At 27.1% G+C, this 6,954-nt stretch overlaps 1 long non-coding RNA gene across 1 annotated transcript; it reads right to left on the reverse strand.

The window, feature by feature from the left end:
* Positions 1–1,262: 1,262 nt before the first annotated feature.
* Positions 1,263–2,901, reverse strand: LOC112418970 (uncharacterized). The gene is made up of 2 exons (XR_003008943.2): positions 2,626–2,901; positions 1,263–1,472 (listed from the first exon to the last, which is right to left on the reverse strand). It is a non-coding gene; the product is annotated as an uncharacterized lncRNA (long non-coding RNA).
* Between the last annotated feature and the right edge of the window lie 4,053 nt (positions 2,902–6,954).

A 6,954-nucleotide genomic window follows, 5' to 3' on the forward strand; every position in this document is an offset into this window, starting at 1 on the left:
TAAGACTTTAAAGGGAGTCTAATAAAATGGACTTTCTAGTTTGAGGATTGTTTGATAGCTCTACCAATCCTTAACAAATTCACATTATCAAATTTGACGGTTACTCTCATTCTTGTAATTAATTCAACTCAGAAACAAGTTTATAGTTATTATTACGCGGCTATACCTTATAATACGTCTACTTGTTACTCAAGAAAATATGAAACTGAAATTGTACAGAAAATTAATCACCGTTTATATACATACACATATCTTTTGCTTTGTAACTACGTAGTTTCAACCTTAAAAGTCTATATCATCGAAAAATATATAAGAAATGGGGCAGAAATGTTGTACTATGGTATTTCAAAACCGTCAGAAATTATACCAGCAGTTGAGACGATAGTTTACAGATCCATACAAAGTTGGTAGGTGACTTTTGCCATTTGCTTACGGGTATTTTTGGTTTAAGGTAAGTTAACAAAATCTAAAATAATACAAATAAATATTTAATCAGTAGGATAGAAAACTTTTGGAGGATTAAAAGTCGAAGAAACTTGTCATATATATAATTTGTTTCTATTTAATGAAGTATAAAACTTTTTTACATCAACGTGTAAAAAAACATAGTGATATGAATTGATTTGTACCTTATCGGTTTTTTTGTTTCAATTCCTATAAAAGCAAATATGTTTTGCAAAAAAATAAAAGTTTAATTTTATAGTCCTTAAAAAAAGTTGAATTATATATAACAAGTTGTAAGATCTTTTATCTAAGTTTTTTTTTACAATTTATCTTTATAGAATATCATTTAAATTTCACTTGGGACATTTGTAAAATGATTATTGGTGTCCACATTATTTATGAAAAATCTAATTTTCTAATTAAAAAAAAAACAATACCAATGCTTTAATTACTTCCTCTTTTATTTTTAATTGTTATCTTTCAAAGCTGTAATAAAACTAAGTTAATAGCTAGGTATATTCACGTTTGGGTTAGTTGATTAAAAAATGTCTCCGAATTGAATCCTTTGAGTTTTATGGTCAAAATTGGATAAAACCATTTATGGCAAACAAACGTAAAAAGACTTTAATTTTGGAGGGTAATTGCTTATTTACTCCTTAATTTAAAAGATGGAATCGCTGCAAAGAGAATGTTTCCATATCGAATCGCTCACTTATACCAATTTGTTGGAACAAGCACTCGCTTCTATGAATTACACACTGATTATACCATCACTCACAACAAGAGTAGAAAATAAAATTGTTTTAGAACTTAGAAAATGAACATAACGATCTCACAAATTTTATTGAATAATACATATTGAAATACACACGACTATTTTGTAAACACCCATAACAAAAGCTGACTCAATAACACAATATTACAACATTAACAAACAGTGATTCTTTTATTTTTTGACAAAACAAACACTGACTCTTAAACAAACAATAGAATCCGCTGCTGACGTGACATGTCCACAAGCAAGAACCCTGCCAAATTTACGAACCGATGAATGTGTTGATTCAAAATATAAAGGTTTAATAATTAAATAATAAGACATTTTTTTAATTATTTGAATATTTTTTAAAAAAATCTTCAAACTAAATAAATTATGAATGAATCCTTGAACTCGTAAAAAAAAGTATAGTTGAGATTTTGAATTTTTGTAGGTTACTCATCTTTATTTTGATTTATGTGTTAACCTTCAATTCTCAAATGAAGGGGATCGTGAAATAAATATAGATTGATCAAGAATTAATTCACTCATAGATCAATTCTACTCAACTTTTTAAAAATATTTATAACCGTCGTTGAATATATAATTAATTTTTGTTTAAATCAACCAAATTTAGGCTGTTTGTTTTAAATTATTTTTTATCTTTTAGTTATACTTGTGTGTATGTTTATTTTAATTTTAACTATTTTGTTAAAAAAAAATGATTTAAAACAAACGACCTAAATTTATCTTTTAGTTATACTTGTGAATATTTTTTTTTTGGTCAAAATTTATCTTTATAGAATATCATTTAAATTTCACTTGAGACAGTTGTAAAATGATTATTGGTGTCCACGTTATTTATAAAAAAAATCTCCTTTTCCAATTTAAAGAAAAAACAATACCAATTTTTTAATTATTTCCTGTTTTATTTTTAATTGTTATCTTTCAAAGCTGTAATAAAACTAATCATATTAAGTTGATTTTAAATTTGAGATTTCTTAATTTTTTAAACCTTATATGTTATATTTTTAAAGAAAACTCTTATATGATTTTAAGTTGATTGAAAAACCTTTTTTTTTTTTTTTTGACAAATGAAAAACCATTTTCTTAGAAGCAAATTTAGAATAATTAATTTTCCAGGTAGGGGATGAATCAAAGCTTCAATATCACCGCTTCTTTGGGACTGATTTTCAAAACATTATAATTTTGTGTGATGCACGAATAAAATAAATCTTATAATTATTAAAATAAAATATGATGAGACTTATTGATTCAGCAAGGAAAGGAAAGGAGACAAGTCTTATGCATAAGTTCATTTTCGTTATTTGTTTAATACTAGAAAACTATTTTATTGGTGTAAGTTAGAGAAAATTACAAAGCAGAAATCATATATAATGGAAGTGTCTTGATATATATATATATACCTGTTAGCCATTTCTATTTTGCTGAGAATTAGAACTCGAACCGCCCTTAAATCCCTTAGGATCCTTCTTCTGGTTAGGAGGATCATTAGAACCCGTATAACTCGCACTTGCAGGACGAGTTTTCTTGTTGGTCATAGAACTCGTAGCTGGGGCAGGAACATTATTCGTAATTAGAGGAGGAACGAAATGAGTCATAGTATGCACTGATTTTTTACCTCCTTTCCCATTCGTGTTACTACTACTACTACTCATTTTTGAATGCTAATACAAATAATATTGAATGTATTATTGTTATAATGAGACATACGATCTACGCGGCCTGGTTGTATTTATAACACTAAACTCTTGCGATGCATTACATCAACGTCAACCTTCCTCTATTTCTTGTTAAATTTTTACTCATTTCTATTTCTATTTCCAATAAAAGTAACAATTTTTTTGTCGGTCTAATTAATATATAAGCACACGTTGACTATTAATACTATTTTTTTGCTATATATTACTCCTAAATTACTCTTTATTTAATTTATATTATATAAAAGAAAGGGTCTTATATCCCCGTGAGCTTAGCTCAGTTGGTAAGGATATTGCATATTATATGCTGGAGCAGGGGTTTGAACCTTGGACACTCTCCATTTCTTCACAATTTAATTGTGTGAGCGTTAACCACTACGTTACTTGACAAAAAAAAAAGGGTCTTTGTTAATGTAACATTTTTTTTTTAATTCCAATTTTAGATCCTTATCTTGTGCCCTTAGGGTACAAGTTAGCATTTTCCATAAAAAAAAAAATACGATTTTGAGAGGACTTTTTAATTCTCATATTGTACTCACTCTTATCAACTCAACTCTTTGACAATTTTAAATTTAAATTAAAATCTACACCATAATTTTAGAGAATTTAAAAACTAATTACCTATTTTAATTGAACTTTTTGTTATATTTTTTAATTTATATTTAAAATAATTAAATTGAATATTGAAAGTAAAATTTAAATAATAGAGATATTAAACAAATTAATCAAATCAAAATACATGATAAGATTTTTTTTTTTTTTTGCTAAGTTGCTGCTCACATCACGTATTATATCGGGATACCCTTGCTTAATTACCAATCTGAGCAAATACATGATAAGGTAAATAAACAATGAAACTCAATAGGAAAAATAGTGATTATTCAGGTACGGGAGTGTCCGTCTGTATACTATTTTTTTTATTGTTGTTTGTGTATGAGATCGGAAGAAATATCTTACAACTTTGATATGTGAACTTGAACTTTGTTCATTAAAAGAAAAAAAATAATTTGCCTCGAACACCTCTTGGACAAATTGCACTGTTATTAGGCGTGTTCAAATATAAACTATCCAAAAATATCAGAAACCCAAAAACCCAAATATTTTTTGATGTGTTTAAATGTTGTTTAGTAAAAACCGCTAGAATCAAATCGGATTTCAAACCACTTTATCAAAATCGAACCAAACCGCAAAAGTAAATATTAATATTTATTTATTCTTTTATTACTATTATATATTGCATTATTTTATTGTTTGTTAGTTTTTAATCTTATATATTTCACTTATTTAATCTATATTATTATTACTTTAAACAAGGAAAGATTGGACTTTGCTCGTGTTCTTTTAGCCACCTCATCCTTAGATATTCTTAGCTCGGTTGCTACCTTATTGGGTGACGCGATCCTTATGGATTTTAAGATTGTTGAGGAGTGGGGTTTTTCCATTGGTGAAGATGCTTGTTTGTATGAGGAGGATTGATGCAATGCAGTTTCAAATCGGTCAGAACAACATGAATTACATTGTGGGTTGGAAGATAATAGGGATGTGGAGGTGTCAGTGGATAAAATTACGGAGAATTTGGTGGAGCAAGAAAAAGCAGATTTCTTCCTATCAATATTTTGTTCATTAAATCAGAAAATCATTTACCACGAACAACTCTTGGTTAAATTGCACTGTTACCCTTCATTTACTCCACCAAGTTCGTAGCACAATATTTTTCTGGCAAATACGTAGAAATTATATGCTTTGTTCATAAGGAATTTATAATTGAAGTATATCTCATTTATTTAACTTTGTTTATCGATTACAAGTTAACGACTTTGAAATGTTCAAATACTAGACAATATGAAAAAGATTGGAAAAGAGCTATTTTTGGTTGCAAATATTAGCCATTTTGAAATAATCAAATTTCTCAGCTTTCAACTAAAAAAAAATGGAATTTCTCTTTTTTGCTTTAATTTTTTTTATCGATTACAGGTTAGCTACTTTGAAATGTTGAAAAACATAGCAATAGAGCTATTTTTGGTTGAAAATATTTGCCATTTTGAAATATTCAAATTTCTCTGCTTTCAAATATTAAAAAATAAATAAAAGGAAAAGGTTGGAAAGGTTTTGTAGGTAGAGGTAAGAAAAAAGATTGGAAACGAATAACAAATTTCGATGTAGACTATTTTGTTGAGGGAGAAATAATTTGTTAGTATAGGAGGGTCTGTTTGATGTAGAATTAAAAAAATATTTTTACTTTATATTTTTATTAAAGTTTACTCAAACATAGTATGAGTATAATTTCAAACATTTGATATAAATTAGAAAAGTAATTTTAACATGCAATAACTTAGGTCTTCCAAATAAAAATAATCAATAACTTAGTATAATTAATGTTAAATTACGTTGTTTCCCTTCATTTGATAGTATATAGCTTAAACGAAGTTCGTAGTACAATGTTATTAATTTTTGCTAAATACCTAGGAAATTATAAGATATGTTCATAGGAAATTTCTCTGTCGTCTAACATTCATTTTGCTTATTGATCTGTTTGGAAACAGATCTTATAGATAAAACAACTAAGGTAGATCTTCGATGCAGTTTAGGCTTGCTCTACGGCGGTGGATGGTGGTGTATGTGAGAGAGAATTGTTTGAAACGTATCAAAATAATAATTGAAACATTCAAAATCAATAAATATTATTAATGATAATTTATGGTTTTTGTCAAAAAAAAAAAAAAACAGATTTGAGGTTTCATCGACAGTTAACTGCCGAAGTTTTCAGTTTTCATCGGTAGTTAACTGCAGCCGGTTTTATAATTCGACAATTAACTGTCGAGGGACATTTCGATAAATTACTAATGTGACACAACCTTATGCAATGTGTCAACAACAATTCTCAAACCGATGTGAATTACTTAAGACATTGGATATTCAAATTTCTCTGCTTTGAAAGATAACGGCCCACTTGGATATTTGATGGACCTTTGAAAGAATACTGTATCACTTTTTTTTTTTTTTTTTTTTATTTTAAGAAAAATACGACATTGCTTTTCAATGAGTGTCAATTTAGTAAAGTTAAAATTTGTTCAAAATAGATGTAATTTTAATGCTATATTAACTAATTAATTTTTCTTATTAAAAAGTTATTAATTTTTCGTTAACAATGTTGATAAAAACACTGAATATTTGTTATGATTTTTTTTAAAATGATAAATGAAGTACCAATTTGTGTAAGTTTGTATGATTTCTTGCTATAAATTAATAAATCAGAAAGTATATGAAAACATCTGTTTTTCTTCAAAAACTCACTTAAAATATTATTTTAAAATAGAAAAATAATGAAAGCTAAGAGAAAACATTAATTATCTAGAAGTCCTAGCTCAACTAATAAAATGCCGAAATTGTTAGGCCGGATGTCATGACCGGAGTTCGAACCCTGGTACCCCCACTTGTGTGTGTGAGTTTATAATGACTTTGTCATTTCGTCTATCTACCACAAAAAAAAAGTTAATTTTGAGTTTTTTTTATTTTGTTTGTTCTTATAATGAAAATAACTTTTTTAAAAAAATTATTTTGAAGCTCTTTTGAAATTTTATTTAAGATTCTCATTAAAAAAAAAAAAATACTGTAACGCACACCCATAGAATGGGAAGAACTTAAAGGTAATTAGTTTTTTTTTTTTTTAAAAAAAAAGGCATATTAAACAAAACCTATAACAAACAAATAATTAAGCTCAAATTGTTAATGAACACGGTCTAAAGATAAATTGCTAAAAAAAAATTAGATTTAATTCCTGAGTAGAACAATTTTTATCCTGACTTTATTTACCTGTCTTAAAACCTTTGAATTACATGCGATCATTCTCCTATAAACCAAATGATTAACATAAAAAAAGAAAAATATAACATGAAGATCCATTTTAAATAACAACTTTCAATCCACCAAAATCAACTATTACGAGTTCACCTTCAACTAAATATTTTTTTAATAGACGAAATGACCATAGTTTAAGCTATAAAAAATGGATTGGACTAATGGGCCAACCATTAC

Source organism: Medicago truncatula, chromosome 2 (genome assembly GCF_003473485.1).
Source record: "Medicago truncatula cultivar Jemalong A17 chromosome 2, MtrunA17r5.0-ANR, whole genome shotgun sequence".
NCBI lineage: Eukaryota > Viridiplantae > Streptophyta > Magnoliopsida > Fabales > Fabaceae > Medicago > Medicago truncatula.